At 41.6% G+C, this 19604-nt stretch overlaps 1 long non-coding RNA gene across 1 annotated transcript; it reads left to right on the top strand.

Moving 5' to 3' along the window:
* The first annotated feature begins 446 nt into the window (after nucleotides 1-446).
* On the top strand, nucleotides 447-19355 carry LOC137475169 (uncharacterized). The gene is made up of 3 exons (XR_010999731.1): nucleotides 447-849; nucleotides 1523-1656; nucleotides 18899-19355. It is a non-coding gene; the product is annotated as an uncharacterized lncRNA (long non-coding RNA).
* Nucleotides 19356-19604: the final 249 nt, after the last annotated feature.

The raw sequence follows: 19604 nt of genomic DNA, 5'->3' as shown, positions 1-19604 counted from the left end.
TACTTCATAATTCTGTTTGGTAGAAGCTGTGTTAGGAGGATCTAAGCCTGTGATAATAATTTCTATGGCAAGGTGAATGGTTTTCAATTGCGAGTCTGCCTCTGCTATATTTCTGTCATTAAGTCGCGTAAAAAGACAAGCAAAATATTTCCTCTAATTTTTTCTTAAATACAGTTGGTGCATTTATCACAACATTTTGCCTTTTCCTCTTGTTTGATTTCATTCCACATCCCTCTTGGTTGCGTGGGTTTCTGCCTTTCCATGGGCTGTCCTTTGACTAGTGCTGTTGCAAAAACTCCAGCTCATTTGTCCTTCAAGAATATGCAGTGATGGGATTTTTTTAGGTTTTTTAAAATTTTTTCTTATTCAAACAATCGTTTCTTTTCAATTTTCACAAGAAAACTCTCTAGGGAAAGGGGAATACAAACCTACTTACCTCCCATGTTTCCCTGAAGAGGCTGAAATACTGTGGTATTTCAGATGATACCATGGTAACATCAAGGATGATGCTGGGTCCCAGGCAGGCTGAGAGAGACCATATAATTCACAGTCTGAATCCGTCTTTGGGGATCTTTGTTTCCAAGGAGCATCACAAGGGGAGACCATTGAATTGCTAAGGCTGGTGGTGGAACACCACTGGTGTAAAGGTACAGACAATGGCTCAGAAAAATGTGTTCCCCTAGGTGGTGTGTAAGGCACCTTGCAGATCTACAATCTACCCCCAGAAGGCTACTGTGATGTCTCCTTAACAGCTGTGCAGACAACAAGAAGCACAGAAGGAAGGATATCACAGAAAACCAAAGCAGAAGTATCCATGGAAACATGAGATCCTATTGAGAGTGTCAGCAGGTGAGAGAAAACCACCCTGATGAGATATGCACACATTTTTGAGACTGGCAGATGTTCCTCAGGACACATCTTCATGTTTTGTCTTGTATTTGACAAATCCCTGAGTATGCTAATCTTTCTCTGTCATACACAGGCTAGTGCAGATTGGATCTGTGCTTTCCTTGCCTTTTTTTTTTTCCTTTCATGTTTTTTCACCAATTATTTTGAGAATATTTTGAGAAGGGCTAATGTTCATAGTGCTGTTCAGACTTAGCATCCAGGGTGTGAAGGCAAGCAGCCCGGATAGTAACTGACTTGTCAAAACCAGTCTGCAATGATTTTGTGTGTGTGTGATTTGGATCTTCAGATCCAGATCCTCTCTTTTACCACTTCAGCAATGCCCAAGTAAAACTATGGAACACTGTCTTAAGGAGAGGGCCAGGCCTCGGGTGCTGAGGTCACTGAAGGTGAGACAACAGGAAGTGTTGGTCTCTGGAGTGACCGTCTGTAACCCTCCTCCCCACTTCCTTCACTTGTCCCAGTGACTCCAGAAAACATGGTGCAAATGGTAAAGAATAGTTGTGAGACTTAGGGAGCTGTCATCTGCTATGGCTCTGGGACCCTCAGCAACATTAAATGAGAATAAACTCAAAATGCCAACAGAACAGAGATATCTCTTTGTCACCCTCCCTAGAAATGTTTTTGAAGAGCAGATTTCTTCTGCACAGAAGACAGGAAAAGCAGATGCCATCCCACTGGACAAAACAATCTTTCAGATGAGCCTGGGGAGCTTCAGAGATGAGGATCACCCTTGTCCTTCAGATGCAGGTGGGGATCACTGAGAACTACAGGCTGTGAAGTGGCTGCAAGGTTGAGCCCTGTGGGACAGACCCTGGTCCTAAAGAGCTGATGGGGAGCATGTGAGGGAGCAGTGCCAGACTGGGCTGGGGAAAAACAAGCTGGGTCTTGCAATCACAGCTGCTGTTGTTCTTAATGGTTGGGCTCAGGTGAGTCTGACTTCAAATGACATTTTGAAAGCAAGTAATTGCTTCGTAATCTGAAATGATGCACCTGAATCCCTCTCCTGCCTTAAGGCTTATTGATATTTATTTCTTGATGCTGGTTTGAGTGTTAACGAAATCTCTTTTGTGTCCAAGAAGGTCTGAGCTTGCTTTGCAGACTTCTCCTCAGATGAGTCTCTCCTGTCTGACATGGCTAATGATGCAGTTACTTTGGGATGTCCTGCCATCTTCCAGGCCTTAAGAGTGGCCCATGGACTCAGAGGATTCACACAAAGGCACAAGTAGAGAGCGAGTCCAAGCAAAGTTTGGGTCATCTGAAAATCCAGTGGTAGTTGTTGGACAGAACTGGTTGACACTAGCAGTCCCAGAGCTCACTGTCTCTGCCAGTTTGCTCAGGAAAATGCAACCAAAAACTGGTTGTTAATGGGGAAACTAATGGATAAAACCAGACGGAAGTTATGGATGGAGAGAGTGATAATGTAGGGGCAGAGCAGGGAAGGGCAGGTTGAGGAGTGGGGGCTGAGTTCTTGGACTGTCACCATCTCCATGACACATCTTGCTCTCTCCTTGCGGTCCAGTGGGCCACAAAAGCAAACAAACCAGGGCATGAGAAACTGGTGGCCTATAAATAATGTGAAAGAAGGTCATGAGCCCACACTGGACAGAGAGAAGGAGCATGGACCAGGAGGGAGAGCAGAGTTTAATGCAGGAAGGCAGGAGGACAAAGCTGTGAGACCTGGCAAGGGCTTGTGCATCAAACTGCTTTTTTTCTTCACTGTTGGTATGACAAAAATGTGAATGACACAAAAAGTACACACCTGGGGTGTCCTGATCTGTACTTTGGACTTTGAAAAACATTTCCTTTTGGAGATGGGAGGGGAATGGGGAAGGCTGGGTGATATTAATTTCTCTACAGCTGGAATGATAGCTGCCACTTACTGGAAAAGTAGTGACTAAGTGCTCCTTGGGCTCAGTAAAGGAATGCACCTTACAATGGGGGAAATAGCTTGCCAGAAAAATGACAAAGCTATGGACAAGGCAGTGTCTGGGACAACTTTTCAGCTATAGCACTAAGAGAAAGCATGCATGACAACCAAAATGACATCCTTTATCATTGTGTGGCCCAGAAATTCTGAAAATAAAGAAAGAAGGAAATGTAATGGGGACAAAAAATAGCAGTGATTTTGGAGATACTCATTAGTGGTAACTTTTGATAGTTTTGAACTGCAGGCAGGCCTGTGCTTACTGGAGTGGTAGCAGGGGCTGCTTTGGGAGGTACATGCAGCTGCTTTCAGACCCATTTTCCAGTTCATGGTTCTCCTGTTTTACTGTGGTGCTCAGAGGCCCAGGTCACTGTTTTGGGAGCAGGTCTGCTGTCTGAAGGACATGGAACTAGAAAGGGACTTGTTTGCACAGGACAAGTGACATCTGACTAAACTGTTCCAGTTCACAAGCTGATGCTTCTTGCTGGGTGTCTCTTCAAGCATCCTGGTAGTGCAGCCTGCAAATGGATCCTAAGTGATCCTCTGGCCCTGGGCTGCATTTCCTCCCCTGCTCAAGGTTACTTCTGGGCCCCAACTTGCTTCACCACCTACCAGCCAGCCAGATCAGCCACTGAATCTTTAATGCTGCAGTGATTTCAAAGGACCAGATGTGTGAGTGGCAGGATCCAGCCCTGTGGGAACATTAGAACTTGCTCTATTTTCTTTCCCTCAAGTCAGACTTGTTCCTGGCATCTTCAAACCCAACTCTCATGGCCATCTTTGTAGTGATTTTACACAGAGTGCTTACCCTTGTGGCTTGGGAAACACTGATTTCATAACTGATCATTGTGGTAATAAAGCAAAGCAGAACAGTCCCATCAGTCCCCACTCCAAGGCTTTATGGGCATTATGTGGGAGTTAAGAAGGGAGCAAGAAAATTTGTGGGAGAGATGTGGTGTGTGTAGAGAGGCTGAGGAAAGCTCTCTGCCTGAAATACAGGCACAGGGATTGCTGCTGTGCAGTTGCTGATCACACATTATTCTGACTAGGAGCAGCCAGGCATTTCAGACAAGCAGAAATTTCTCCACTCACATGTGCTGGGGCGAGATTTTTGTCAAGGGAAGGGTCAGGTTCCTGCCACATTTCAAATAAATTATGGGGATAGGAGCTCATAGAAGTAACAATGCAGACTAGAAAGAGGATTTCAAGCCCTTTTATCCCAGGACAGCAGAGGCTTGAGGGACTGTATTTCATAAGAGTTGTGCCAATTTCTTGAGGAGACATCTTATTTTTGTCAGAAGCTAACCAGTCTGCACAGCACAACCATAGCAGAGCCATACCTCTGCTCTGTCTGCTGGACCCCAGCCCTGGCGCATTCCGAAGCCAAATGCCACATCTGGCTGTCTCCTCTCCCTCTCTGCTGCCTCCAAAATGGAAATGCTGGTCTTAAAAATAATGCTCTCATCTCCAGAATGCACATAGAAGGTGACAGCAGTGGTATAGATTGAGACAGAGTCATTTACTGAGTGCCCTTATTGGAAATCTTTAATGAGAAGCAGCTGTTTCATCGATGACCATGAGCACGAGGTGCCTGGTGGGTGTGGGGTGTGGAGACCCTGGCCCCTGGCCCTGCCAGCAAAGTCTGCAAGCAAACTGCCAGGCACGTCAGCACTCTGTCAAAACCAGAAAAATCCTGAGTTAGTCACAGCAGGAAGACAGACAGCAGCAACATCAGAGCACACTGTTGTATCCAAGTGGTTGGTGACTCTTTCAGACTTGAAAGCCTTCCAGAGCGAAAAGCTGTATGCAGCAATAGTGCAAGCCCAGGACAAGGAAAGCAGATGTTCACATCTCCTCCCCCATCCTTGTTCCCCTATGTTGACTAAGTAGGTTTTGTAAAACAGAACATGCTGTAAACCAGAGCTGGGCAGGGTTCACCAGTTGGGTTAAATGTGGCTTTTAGGGTGCAAAAGTGAGCCACTGTAATTTACACATAAGAAAACTACTGCTTTAAGCTTTCCCTGGAAAACTGCTCTGGCATCTCAGTGGAATATCTTGTACTTCCCTTAAGCAGGCCTTACTTTTTTACTATATTTTTATGTAATCCACAATTTCTTGCGTTGCCTGTGCACAGGCAATGGGATCCTGTGCACAGGTAATGAGATCCTGTGCATGGGTCAGTCATCTGAGCAAGAAGATTCTCATCTGAAACTTGCTGAACCTATCCATCTTGCCCCTTGTGCTCCACACTTCCATGGCTCATAGTGGTATTTTTTGCAGGATCAGATGCTGTAATTTTGATCTTTCAGCACCAAATAGGGCATGATGCTGTGATTTTTGGGATGGCCAGATTAAAACCAGAATTTGGCTATGGATGCAAACTTAGGATTTGTGCATCTGTCTCTCTCAAAATTGACAGTTTACATTGCACAATATGGTTTGCAGACAACTGAGTTCTGATTGTCTAGGGATTTTGGAACAACAGGAAATATTCCCAAGCAACCTGAAGTGTCTGTTAAAAAGCATTTTTAGTCATAGGTTGAGTGTTGAGGAAGCTGCTTCCTCTTGTACGTATTATATCAGGTCCGTAGGTTCCTGTCGAGCTGTGTCCCTCTGCATCTTGGCCCTTCTCCAAACTGCCCCAGCTCCAGCTGGAAAATCCCCTCATAAGAACAGGCAGGGACAAGCCCCATCAGGCTGCTCCTGACTTCACACAAAGTTCTTCCAAGGCCTGAACTCCTGTTCTCACAGCAGACCTGTCCAGATGTGAGGCTGGAAACAACTGTCTGGTCATGCAAATCATAGACTTGAAAAAGCTTCTTCCTTCCAGTACATTGTCTCAATCACTTTATTAAGATTTATAATCCTGTAATGAATGTGTAATTAGCAGCTGAAAGACAATTTCATAAAATCGATGTACTCCAATGTACTTCATGTAATATACAGCCTTTTAGCAATATATTGATTTTCTTCCTGATGAATATTTTATCCCTTGTATTTCCCATTTGCACAGTTTAATTAAGAAATTAGAAATTTTAAAAAATAATATTTGCTATGGAAGGAAAACATTTTATTTGAGATAAAAGTGGCCTTGCAATCTTCCAGTATGCCTTTATTTTCTGTGGCCCAACTGCAAAAACACACCTCTCGTCTTCTAATAAAAAAGATAATAGTTAATTACGCATGTAGCATTTAAAAAAAGTCAGACTAAATCAAGCCTGAATAAAAACTAAAAACATGCTGAGAATGATTTTAGCCAAAGCAACTTATTTTTAAAGTAATATATTTTCATAAACAGCTGAGTATTATTAAATTTTAAATAAATACTTCAAAATGGCTGGGATTAGGGAACACATCAAAACAAATCATTTTTTACCTGTGTTTTAATGAAAATTTTTGAAGTCTTGCTTTTTTCTTTCATTTTGAAATAACATCTTGCTGCTGAGTCTCATGAAATGGGATATCTATTTCTATGCTCAATTTAGTTAAAAAAAAAATCTTTCTTTTACTTACAACAGGCCAATAGAAATTTTTATTAATTATCTACATTTTATTACATTTAATACAAATTAACATAAATTTTCATTACACATGCCCATCCATGGTATTTTAAATGATGCATAAGCATTCCTTTACAATCTTAACATCCTTCTAATTACAGGCATTGATGGAAAAATTTGGAAACTTTCTCTCTTCAGCTGGTTGCAAGCGATATCAGACACACTGTCCACACTGACTTGGAAGTTATTGAGAGACAATAAAATGGACCATTGTTCTTTGAATAAGCTATTTTTAAAGGTTTTTTGTGTTTTTTTTTTTTTGGGTTTTTTTGGTTTTTGTTTTTTTTTTTTTTTTGGTTTTGGCTTGCCAGAAGAGAGCACTTTGGTGTCCTGGTGTTTTGTGCTGCCAGGCTTGAAGTTTGGGTGTGAATTCACAGGCTGGGCAGGATTCTGACAGAGGTGAGAGATGCTCCTTCACCAGGCAGGAACACCAGGCAGCTGCTATGTGAGGAGTGGGTGCCCAAACCAGATGTAGGAATTGCTACATCCTGGGTAGTGTCTGAGGCTGTTAACCACCTAAAGGATGGGTAAATTGAGGCTGTTTTGGGCTCAGCATCCTTCTCTGTTTTGGTGTCAGTATTCTAGTTTTTCCTCTGGAAAACGAGTTGGTGAACATGAACTCTGAAGTGGTAGAAGAGTTGCCCAAGAGCTGGAGAGCACATCAGCTGTGGACCTGCTGTGACTCTAAGCAGCAGCATCTAATGTATCATGTTCTGTGAAAGAATAAAACATGCTTTTTTCCTCCAAACTGGGTATATAGGTAGAAATCCAGGTCTCCTCATGATGGGATCCTTTCTTCACTCCCCAAAGAATTGCTGAAACACCAATCCCATCCCCTGCAGGAGTCTAACTAAATCCTGACCCAAGCCCCAGAGTCTGGGGGCTGCTATTTTAAACCTGACCGTGGGCCTGTGACATGCTGAAGGAAAAAAAAAAATAAATTTCTAATAATGAATCTTGTTATTTTCCAAAACTCAGAGGAAATCTGCAGCACAGCTGGTGGTCCTGGAGGAGGGTAAAGGAATACCAGTTAATGAGAACCTGGTGGGTTAATTAGTCTGTTGTATGATGTGGTTAGTCAATAGGAAAGAAACACGGAAATTTTGAACGACATAATCATGATTGACCTTAAGGTAGTGGTGGCCTAATAAGCAGTTAAATGTGCCTGAGCAAGGGGGAATGTTTGAGCAAAAGAAGATTAAGTGGAACTGTGCTGATGTGTCCCTGCACAGTGTGAAGCAGAATAAATGCAAAAAGGAATGTATTGCTGAGGCTTTTAATAGCAGAAGAGAGACTGCAGCATTCCCAGCACAATATGTGATGTCTCCTTGGTGTCCTGACCCACAGAGTTTGTGGGTGCACTCAGAGGGGCAGCACAATATGCAAGACCTAGGAGGGAATATGGGAAGGAAAAAAAGAAAAAGGGATCTGAGCTTCAGGCTTATGTTTCTGTTTGACCTTGTCAGATGTCCCAAAAGGGTTTTATCTTCCTGTCTCTGACTCAGCTCCCCAGTCATGTGCACCCAGCCTGCCTCCTCTAGTGACCCTTTCAAAACACATGCTCTTGCAACCTGTGCTTCTCCTTTTGGCTTTATGATATTGTACTACCTACTCCATTTATTTTTTTTTCTTTAATTTTTAAAGCATTTGCTAACTTTGAGTTAGAAACTCAAACTCTAAGTTTGAGATATATGGTTATTCCTTTTGCAGAGAATTTGCAGTGACCCACTAAGTCATGTAGCCCTCCTCATGTATAGGTCTCTGAAGGAGAAGGCTGCCACTAGCAGCATGTGCCTCCTTCCAGTGCAGGATTTGTGTCTCTGCTGTACCAGGCAGCTCAGTACATCCCTTCTTCAGGCCTTGTCCTCTCATACCTCCCATCTCCTCTGACTCAGCTGATTGCTGGGTGCCTTGCAGTGCTTTCCTGGCCTTGGCCTCGGTTCTACCAGGGCTCCAGCTCCCTGCCATTACTCTTCTATTGCTACTGGTTTCATTTAATCTGCTGTCCCAAGCCTGTTGCTGTTTCATATAAGCCTGCCAGATTTGCCTGCATGATTGTTCTTTTGTCCAGATGAATGTTTAGCTCAGGCTATTTTGCGCTGATCTGGTTTTTCTATTGCTTTGTGTGTACCCAGGGGAAGAGGTTTTGTATTAAAATTCTCCTGGAGTGCTGAGTCACTTAAACTCTGCTACTGTGTCATGTGCTTGATTGTCTGAGTGCAGGACCTGGTTATGTCATATCTTGCAAAATGTGTTTTCTGTTTCCCCACTGGACTTTTGCCTGAATGGCTTCCAACCATCCACCTACTAGAAGCTGGGAAAGTTCTCTCTCATGATGCAATTTCCCTCTTAAATTTGTTTTGATCTTTTCCAAGAACCTGGCTGGAATCTGATGGGATTTTTTTTTTTTTTTTTTTTTTTTTTTTTTTTTTTTTATGCTTCACTCTTCCTGTGCATTGCTGGGCTTTCAGGAGGATTTTCTCCCTGTGATTTGGCCACTCATGTAATTCCCAAATGCCAACTGCTTGTATATTTGTCCCATCAGATTATAGCCACGTTACAGCACACTCAGAGACTTTCCTCTAATCCAGCAAACTCTTGACTGCAGTCCAAAAAACATGTGTAAATGCTGCTGGTAGGGCTTCCATTAGTGATTCAACATTCACCAGACCTTTCCCGTGGCTCGCTGAGACTAAAACACAAGCCCAGAGAAATTCATTATCCACAGCACTTCCCCCAAGACTCATCTTGAGGCAATCATCAGCAGACAGTTTTGCCTTGAGCAGCCCAAGTGCTCTGGCTTCGCTCACTGGTAATCAGCAGTGACACTTTTTTTTTTGTGATTCTGTTCTGTGGTTTTGGGTCAGTGCAGATACCCAAGTGTCTGCCAGGCTTTCACTGCTGTGAGAGGCAGTCCGTGCTAGTTTCCAGAGATGTAACAATCCATTTTCTTTGCAACCTTGTAACTTCCTTCCTCAGTGACTACACGGTGCATTTCTCACGGCTCATTGGCTCAAGAGAAGCTTATTTATAGCCTCAGTTCCTTGTCTTGTGCCCCTGTCCATTAGAGAGCTGACCTGCCGTGGCTGCTGTCTCACCCTGAGGACATTCACTGTCTCTGCTTAACCAGATCAGGGTCTGCATTGTCCTGCCTCATGCTGGGTCCTAAAAACCCCTGGCAATGCTTTTTGTGAGAGTTTCTCACTGAGGGTTTATATTCATCTGATGGTTTTAGCACAGTTGCGTGGCTTTTTGCATCTCAAAGACGCATAGTTCCATTTTCACAGCCCTCTGCTGATGTTTATTGTTGCTGAGGTGAGCTCTGCAGCTGACTGTGCTGTTTGCATGAAAATGAATCAGTTGTTGATCCTGCAGCCACATGGTGGGCGGGCTGGGAGCATGGCTGGTAGCTTTTCCAGGGAGCATGAGCCTTCATCAGGCAATCCAATTTACCCAGGCTGTGTTGTGTTTCTCAAACAGCTTTAACTGTAACCTATCATTGCTGATGTTGTGACTTCTACTGACTGGCCCTATCCCTTCAGCAGATCAGCAGCATTCAAATATTCCAAGAACTGTCCCAGACTTCATCTCCAGAGTTAAAGACTTACAGGTACATTACTTGGAGGAATCTACATATGCATGAGCTATCTAAGGTAACGTGATAGTCAATGAAGGTGCAGCCCAAAAACCTGAAAGAAGAATTCAGCTGGCCAATTTTCAGTGCCCACTTTGAGACAGAATGGCTGAGAAGCTCCCTTTGCAATTCAGATTGCCTGTAGTGTCAAAGGAGGGGAACACTGCTGTGTAAAACAAGTTCAGTGCTGTTTGAGACCCCCTATGATACCTGACACATCTGCAGTAGATTGGCCAGTATGGAATTGTAGAATCACTAAGGCTGGAAAAGACCTCCAAGATCATCAAGACCAACCTTTGACTGAGTACCATCATGCCCATTAAACCCTATCATATCAAAATATCACACAGAGCATCAACGAGAGACCAGAAAGTCGGAAAATCATAACAATTTAGGTTGGAAAAACCTCTAGGATACTAAAAGGTAGATACTTCACAGAACCTAAAATAACACTGGACACATCAGCCTCCACAACCATCTACCTCTTTATCCATCTACCTTACATGCATGTGGCAAGCACATTTCTCTCTCTCAGGATTTTTCATAGAGGTGCACAGAGAGAAGGAAAGAGAAAACAATTTCTATTTCTGCTCATTGTTTTTCCTATGTGGAATGTGTTTGGAGAATTGTTTACCTGGGGTGATTGCTTGAATTCTCTGGTGAGAATTGTTTGAGCCTGATGGCCAATCCAATCCACCTGTGTCTGGACTGGAGCGAGAGAGGGTCACAAGTTGTGAGTTAGATATGGTAGTTAGAACAAGTAGGTATGTAGTTTTAGTATCTTCCTTTATACAGTATATTAATGCATTATAGCATAGTTATAATAAGGAAACCATTCAGCCTTCTGAACTGGAGTCAGACATCATCATTTCTTCCCACTGGGTTCGCCTGCATTTTATAATACATGCAGGTACATAAGGCTGGCTATCCCACTGTCAGGAAAGTGTCTGGGGCTACCTGAGATGCCCTTGGATGGCTGCTTGCCCTCCAATTGCTGTTCCTGGTGTCTCATGGGGTACCCAGTTTGGACAATTGCATGTCTCATCATGTTTCAAAGTGCCAGAGCATTGTCTCAGGTTAATCCTCCACCTATCCCCACAAACACTGTTGCTTCTTCCCTTTTCCCCAGTGAGACAGTGAAGCAGTTTTTCACAATCTTCTCACCAGTACTCAACAGCCAGCTCTGAACACAGAGTCATCACCAGCTTTTGCTCTCTTCATGCTTGCGCTTCCTCATAATGCCATTGTATTTTCTCTCTAGAGGTCTCAGTTCTCTCTGTATCTTCCTGTTGATTTCTCTTTTTCTCCCCACTTGAAGTGGCCAACAAAACCTCATCTTTTTGTGCTGTGTTGAACTAATAACATTTAGGCTTCCCTAGCTCTACTACTAAGAGCTCTTTGCACACTCCTAGTAGCAGAACTATCTAAGAGTGCAATTTATACTCTACCACATGTCCTTAGAGAGTGTCAGGGATACCTCCTTCAGACTCCTGATCTTCACTTCACCTCTCAAGATTCAAGTACATTGATGAAGGAATAAGGTAGAAACATTTTTTTAATGCTAAAGAAGAGAGTATGCTGGCAAATATCCTGATAGCCATATTCATGAGGATTATTTCTCACTGTTGATACTCTATCTCCAGATTGCATGAAAGTAAATATTTCCTATTTACAGCACATAGAAAGCATAAGAATAAATGTGTGTATATAATGGTTAAACTATCAAGTATTTCATTCGATCTGCAATTGTGTCAAATAGAGCACTTAATTGCTCCAGCCAGTACCTTCAGTCTCTGACCTACATTTATGACAGGAACTGCACAAAAACCTGCAAAAGTCAAAGGCAGGAATGGTTTTAGACAGCTTTTCCTGGTTTTTATCTGGTGAATAAGAGACTGTTTCTGAATTAGAGACAAGTGTCACCTAAGCCCAGATTTCCAGTAGGTGTAAATGTGACTCACAAAAAAAGGGGTTGAAAGACTTCAGGTAAATGCAACTCCCCCACCTCCTCCCCTCCACCATCCCCCCTTCCCCAACCCACTCATGTGTGTTAATTTAAGAAAAGCAAACATTTGTAAAAGAAAGCTGTTCAGCTAGAAACGTTGAGAACATGTGTTTTCCTTGTTGCAGCACAGCCAAAAGAGACAAAGTTTGCTTTACACAGTATCACATTTTGCCAAATTAACAGTAACCATACTATTAAGATTTAATATTTATATGACACTGTCATCAGGAGGTCAGTTGGGTCTTATCCCTGCTGTGTGAGATGTGCAGACACCAAAAAATGATCTAGATTATTTTTATTTTTGTTGAGGAACTATTGTAATGGACTGCAACCCTGTGGAGCCTGCCAAGATGTAGGCCCCCTCTCCAAAAGGCTTAGGTGCATTTTTAAGACAATTTGCTTTTATAATTGAGAGTTTCAAGTAAAGTTCTTCCTTTGTAAGTTTTTGACATATTATTCAAAGTTGAGTTTAAATGTTAAGTCAAACAGTTATAGGATCTGAATAACACCTGAATAGTGGAAGAGTGCATTTCCTATGGCTGAGGTACAGCTGCAGAGGGAAAAGTGGATGTATTTTTGTCTTGACGTGGAAATTTTGAGCATTGTGGAGTTTTATATTTGTGTATGGATATAAAAACAGATGTGTTAAAACCTCCAGTGAAGCTGGTGAGATGTTTTGGTTTACCAAAGCCATCTGAATTTTCCTAAGCATTTGCTAGCCACATAAAATGAACTTTTCTGGGTATTGTCCTAACCCTGTGACTGTCCCATGTCCCTCAGTTTAAGCATTGCAGAGTGAGATGTTTGCAACTGGGGCCTTCAGCACAACCACCAAATAAGTAAAGATCACAGTTTTACATCTACTGTCACAACCTGTCTGACATTGGACATCTCTCAGGTCATTGTAATATGCTTAAATTGTAGTATCTTCTCTTTCAATACACATAGGTTTGATTTGAGGTGCATCCTGTCATCTCTGGCCAGTTGGGATGGTTGAGCCCCCAAATCCATGTACCTGTGTAGTCCTAGAAGATTATCTAAATTGCTTCTTGCAAGTGCTGAAGGGACTCCAGAGTGGAGCTATTTTGGCAGAGCCTGTACCACTGCCATCACAGAGGCACCCAGGGTGGCTCACTGCTGCCATGGGAGCTGCACCCAGGCTGCAATGCCCTTTGTGGTCTGGCTTTGGTGGCTTGGAAAAGTCTCTGTTTTTATCCACCTCTGTGAGAAAGAAAGTTGAAGGTTTCTATGGAGCATGTGGTTTTCTGAGACAACTGTGCAGAAATTATGGCTTTGAAGTAAGGAACAGGCATGATATTACCTTCAAGCTTTGTGCTTTTTACTCTCCTGATTGTCCCCACTCTCCAGTTTTGGTTTGAACCGTTTGTCTCTGAGTGCACGAGCCAGATCCAGCCAAATGCTGCAGGCAACCAAGCACCAATGTGCTCCAGCAGCTGAAAGCAGTTCTGTCCTGAGGACAAGATTAGAGCTGTCCTGAAGTAAAACCCCATTAGTCACATGGTATAGCTGCTGTCCTTCGCACAAGTGGCTTTGTGATGGTTGCAATTTGCAATAGGATAATCTGGTGCTCCTGCTGCTCCACATCACTTGTGGATGCAGATGTAGCCTGAATCACTGTGTCTCTGTGGGAGCAAAAACACACACACAAGATCGTTGCCTCTGTGTGACAGCCTGTCTGCCAGAACATCAATGATTCCCTGGGTATTCATGAGCCATGGGATTCTTCTATGGTGAATAAACTGCAGTAGGAAGATGTGTTTGAAATTTCCATCATGTAGGATCCTTAGCAAATTCTCCTGTGACAATTGCACTGAAGAAAACTAGGCAGATGTATGTGGAAAGTGTTTCTTGAAGCTATATGCAATGACAGTTCACTGCATTTATGTCATTCCTTGCTGAGTTATTTTGCTTGCATTTCTTCCAGAATGCTTGCTACAGAACAAATTCAGGCAAAATAAATAATATAAGCAATATAATATCACACAGAGATTTTCCAAACATTATTTTTCTCAGCCAGCTAAAGGGATATTTTAGGCTCTGGAGATGACAAAAGAAATTTTATTCTGATCTAACTGTGCCTATCATTCAGAGCCTTGGAAATTAAAGCTCTGAACATCCAAAGGCTCATCTGTTCCAGTTCTTCCCTGACTTTATCCATGCCCCCATGTTATAATGTATAGTCATAAGAGCAAAATTCACAATAAAATTAAACGGTTGGCCTAAATTCTTCTCCCTCAGCCCAGCTTTTAGGTAGGAAAGGTGGACTGCATGCCATACAGCAGGGCAAGAAATACCATGCTGTGCCTCCAGAGTGGACTCACACATAAATCAGGAAGAATTGCTCAACAAAGCATGCTGATTTTTTTCTGTGTTTCTGTTTTTTTTTTTTTTTTTTGATTTTTTTTTTGTTCTTTTTTTTTTTTTTGGGGGGGGGGTTTATTTGTTTGTTAGACAGAAATGTAGTAGTGGTTAGGACTTTTTTTGTGCACTTCACTTGAATTTAACTTCAGCTACCTATCCAATGACTTTAATAATCATGGACAAATTCCATTCTAGCACAGCTTCTACAAACTTTCAGTTTTCAGCTGTAAATCTGTAACATAGAAATCAGATAAAGATTTTTCTCAAGTGTCAACTAGAATTGATCTTTTTTTAATTACAGTGATATGTATTACGTTTCCTATGCCCCCTTTTCCTTCCCTCCAACTTATCCATCTACTTTTCCACCAAATCAGAGACAAATCAGAATTATCCAAGTATGATGAGATGTAGAAAGAAGCCTAGACATGGTTTGTATAATCCTAGAGATGAACCTAAAGCTGTGAAAAACATAAATATCATCAAATATGCTCAGATTTGAGTAAGCTTTGTTTGTTAAATGTTTTGCCCAAAAGTGGCATTTCAGTGGGCTTAGAACTGCTCCAAAAGTCAGGATGAGCTTGTCATTCTTGAAGGTGAGAGGCAGAAAAGAAAAAGAGATACATAAAGATAGATTAGTTGATTAAAAAGCCACCTGTCTCCTATCTTTCAATAGTTCATCTGGCAGGGACTCATTCAAAATGCAAAGGAGGTTTTAGTTTCCTCATCTGCCAGACGAGATCTGAGCCCACCTTTATTTCCCAGGAACACCCCAAGTAGTAGACTGGCATTCCCCAGTGCAGGATGGAGACGGAGGAAATGTTTTTTCAATACCTCTGATAGAGTATGTTCTACTTTGTTTATAATATTGAAATATTCATGAGAGTGATGTCCTGTCTCTCCTCTGTAGGGCCTAAACACCATGATATAGAGTTGTTCTCTCTGGCCTAATGAATATTTCAATATTCTATACAGAGTAGAACAAGATCTACAGGGAAAAAAAAAAGCAAGATGCAAAGTATTTCCCAGCAGACTATTCCCCTGTGCAATCGAGTAAACAAACTCCTTTAGCTTCTCGTCTCTGGGAGGGAAGTGGGAACTGACCCCCAACCTTGTACCTCCTGGCAGAACTCTGCAGCCACTGAATAAACAGGTGGTAGTGCTTGTTTAGAGCATTTCTAAAACATAGTTTCCATTCTTTTTTCTTTTTTTTTTCTTCACCTAGGAAAGAGACCAAAGAAGAAATCAATGGCTTTGTTATTTTATTTTTATCATGAAAACCTGTAAATGCTTCATGTTAGTTCATTGGGCTGGTCAATTTTGTCCACAAATTCAAAAATTTGTTACTGCGTCCTGAGTTATAAATGGTAGAAAGGTATTGGGGGAAGGCAAGATGAATGTTCAGGTTTTTAATTCGAATTTCAAAAAGCATGGTTTGGAAAGGTGATATTAACAGTTTTGAACTCCCAATGACATAAGATCAAATATAGTCACTTTAAAAATTAATAGGGGTTGTTTCTTTGGGGTTATTTTTTTGGGCTTATTTCCCCTTAACTGGTAGGTGCTTTCCATTTGGAAGTTGTTTGGTCCATGAAAATGGGGAGCAGACCTTTAAAATAAGGTCTATTTCTGAACACATACTTTTCAGGCTATTGCTGCTTTTTCAAAAATGACTTGCTGGATTTACTTCAAACCTTAACAGAAAAATATCTCTCCTGAATGCTCACCAAACTACCTGAAATTTCAGCCTCTTGAGAGCTGTTCTGCCTTTATTTTTTTGACCAAATTGTGAGTAAGAGGTTCATAATCTGGTTCGTTAACAATGTCTTCCAGTTTTAAAATAAATACCCTCTCTGGTTTTTTACCATTTTACCTTTCTGGTTAAGACAAGTTGCAATTCATGCCAAAAAATGCCTTGCCAGCACTGAGGCTCCAGTTTCACTGCTTTATTAGAGCTTTAGCTATATGATTAGCCTGAGGATAGATTCACAAATAACAGCTGCTCAGCTGGGGCATTTCCTTAATCCATGCCTGTGCCTTTCAGAATCAAAGCAATACCAAGGCATGAGAAAATTATCTCTACCCTACAGAGCTCCACAGAGTGGAGTAGGGAAGCGAGCAAATGGGCATTTCTCTGCTGGAAATCTTGTAGAGGCTCAGATGAGACAAATACACTTCACTGATGGAACTACCCTCTGTTGACACATTTAATCTAAATTAATTTTTTCATCTTTATGCAATAAAATATGACCCAAACTCTCTGGGGCACTGGAAAAAGAAAGATACAAAAAATAGCTATAACCAAGCTGCTGTGTGAGCAGTACCCTGGAAGTGCTGAGAATGTTTTAGTGCTAATTATTGTACATTATAAAATATATTTATCTTCCTGCTTAAAAAATCCTTGAATGTTCCACATTTGTCCATTCCTACTTCTCTAAAACATTTTTCATATATACTTAGTAATATTTTTTTGTAAGGAGAAGTATAATAAAATATAAAATACAGAACCTGATTGTTTACCTATTTACTATGGCACAAATAGCAGTAGTTTCACTGAACCAAATAGAGCTAAACCTCAGTTGATGGAATCACTCTGGAGATATTGGTTGTGGTAGAAACCTATTAATTTATATGAGATAAAAAACCAGTAAAGTGAAACTGAAGTGGTATGAAGCTAAAGTAAATGAGACAAGAATCAGTGCCATTTGTTTACTGTTTTCATACCTACTGTGTTTTTGTGATACTGTTATGTGAAATAATTCAATAATTCAGCCTTATCACCAACTAAGTAGAATTTGCTGGAAAAAAAAATCTTTTCTAGCTGTAATGAACCAAATTCCTTTAGTACTAAGACCACTCTTCTATGTCTGAAAGCTTTTGGGTATGTTTGGGATATATATCGAGACAATAAGAATTGTTGTGCTAGTTACAGAAAGACCTTCTGTCCCTTCACCAGCTGACTTTTTGAAGTCAGGCCCATAAGGTAAGTAGAACTGCATGAAGATATGAAAAATGAAATTAAAGAGAGGAAAACATGGCTCTTGAACTACTGGACTCATGTGGATATTTACCCTTCATGTACACAGCTGTGTTTATACATAATTGAAGCTGTAGAGAAAGTTAGGGGTGCAGATGCAAGATAAATGATTCCTATCAGAGCTACATGTCCAGTACTTTTTTCAATTTTGAAGCATCTCTCAAAAGAAATTATTTTTATTTTCCCTTCATTACTCTGGAAGTCTGTTTCCTACAAGAATTCAGAATAAAATATGCCACTGCTAGTGACATAAATAGTGGGTTTTTTTCCACTAACTGTCCAGAACAGCACTTTAGGCAGAGAAAATCAAGATTCTGCCCTTCCTTTTGCCTCATGGAGGGAATATCTGACTAGTTTTCCACCAAAACTTCACTCTGTATAACTATAAAAGTGGTGGAATCACAGTTGTATCTCAGATAATACTTTGAAGCTTTGCACAAGCTCCAAGTCAGGCCATGCCCTCTGTCAGCTTGAAGGGAGATGAGTAAGAGCTGACACACATCTGAAAGTCTGAGGTGTCATGCCCATGAAAACAATGCAGAAGTTCACTGAAAGAAGGCTGTGTGCCCATCAGTCTGTCTGCCTCCTCTTCACCCATTATTCTGATTGGTTTCATAAAGAATATGTCTATGAAACTCTCAGCATCACTTGTCATTATGGTAGACACACACAGGTTAAACTTTTCTTCCTCACAATATGTTGCAATTTTACCATTTGACATACTGATAATTTTTTTGGGTATTTTCTGCTGTTCCTTATTGATTGCAAGACTTGGGGTTTTTTAGTTGGAGGCTGGTTGGAGTTTTTTGCTATGTTCCTGTCTCAAAAGCAAATGCAATGTTTGCCTGTTTGTCTCCTGCTGCCCCAGTACTTCAGTTGTCACAGCTTGATGCTCAGTGATATATATATATGCCTGACTCTGTGGGTGATACTCCTTGTGCTAATTGCTTCTGCTCTGACTCAAAGGAGAGCTTTAGGTAAATAAGTGCTGCCTCAGAGATGCAAGCATCAGGAGCTGATGTAATTCAATTTTTAAGATTTCATTGCTCTGAATTTGTGCATTGAAATAGAAGAGTTTGAAGATGAAACTCTGGGCTCACTGATGACAGTGGGAATTTTGACAGGGGTGTTCAAGGCTCCTTCTCTGAGAGTTCAGGATAGTCCTTGCTGGATTTCAGGTATTTACCCAAAGAGACCTTGTTTAAAGACAGATCTTTTTCTCTAAGTACCATTTGCTACAGCCAGGCATTAGCACCAGGGACACACGGAGCTGTCGCACACCTTACAGCACACACCTCCCTCCTGCCCTGCAGCAGTCCCTCGGGGATATGGATGGACATATGGTGAGAGATTGCCTTCTTCAGTGGAGCTGATTCACCTAATCCTTAAGTGAAATAACACCACACAGAGCAGGCTTGTTTAAGCTGCATATTTGTTTTTTACTTTGCAGCTTACAATTATAGTGGAGCATATGGCAATGCAGAGGAGCAGTCAAGGTCCAGACCCCTGGGATGAGTGTAGCTGCAGTCCTCCATCAGTGAAACCAAATGACTTATGGCAGAGATGGCTCTGGTCCCAGGAGACATCTGCTGCCTTGCTGGGGAAAACTGTGGTGACTGCACAGAGCTGGCTGATCAGAGCAGCAGAGCCCAGCTCAGACCTGGAGGCAAAAGTGTGCTTGGAAATGCAGCAAGTAGCATCAACAGGTCTGCTTTTGAGTGCCTGCAGCAGTGCCTAGAAGCAGTTGAACCCAGGCTATATATTAGTAGTTTTCTGCCATATTCTGGGGCAATGAAATAAAGGAAAACAAGACTCTTGCCAGTATGGCCATATTTCCTTGCAATTCTACTAAGAGATCTTTCCCTGTTACTCAATGTGTTGCCATCCCATTCAGTCCAGGAGTAACATGACAATCAGTGTCAACAACAATAATAAATAATAACAGTCATAAATATTATCTCAGATTTGTGCTCTCTCTGGGGACATTTGCACAGAAAATTTGCATTTCAAATGCATACTTGCTCTAATACTTACCTTCCAAATATCTGCCTTTGGAAAGGTTGATACCATAAAACTCCCACCAGATGAAAAAATCTGTCATGGTTTGTTGGCCTGTTTTTCTGCCAAAAAGAACTGCCTGTTAGCTCATTTTCTAA

Source organism: Anomalospiza imberbis, chromosome 1 (assembly GCF_031753505.1).
Source record: "Anomalospiza imberbis isolate Cuckoo-Finch-1a 21T00152 chromosome 1, ASM3175350v1, whole genome shotgun sequence".
NCBI lineage: Eukaryota > Metazoa > Chordata > Aves > Passeriformes > Viduidae > Anomalospiza > Anomalospiza imberbis.
The sequence above is the reverse complement of the archived record's forward strand: the minus strand, read 5'-3'. Positions and strand labels throughout refer to the sequence as shown.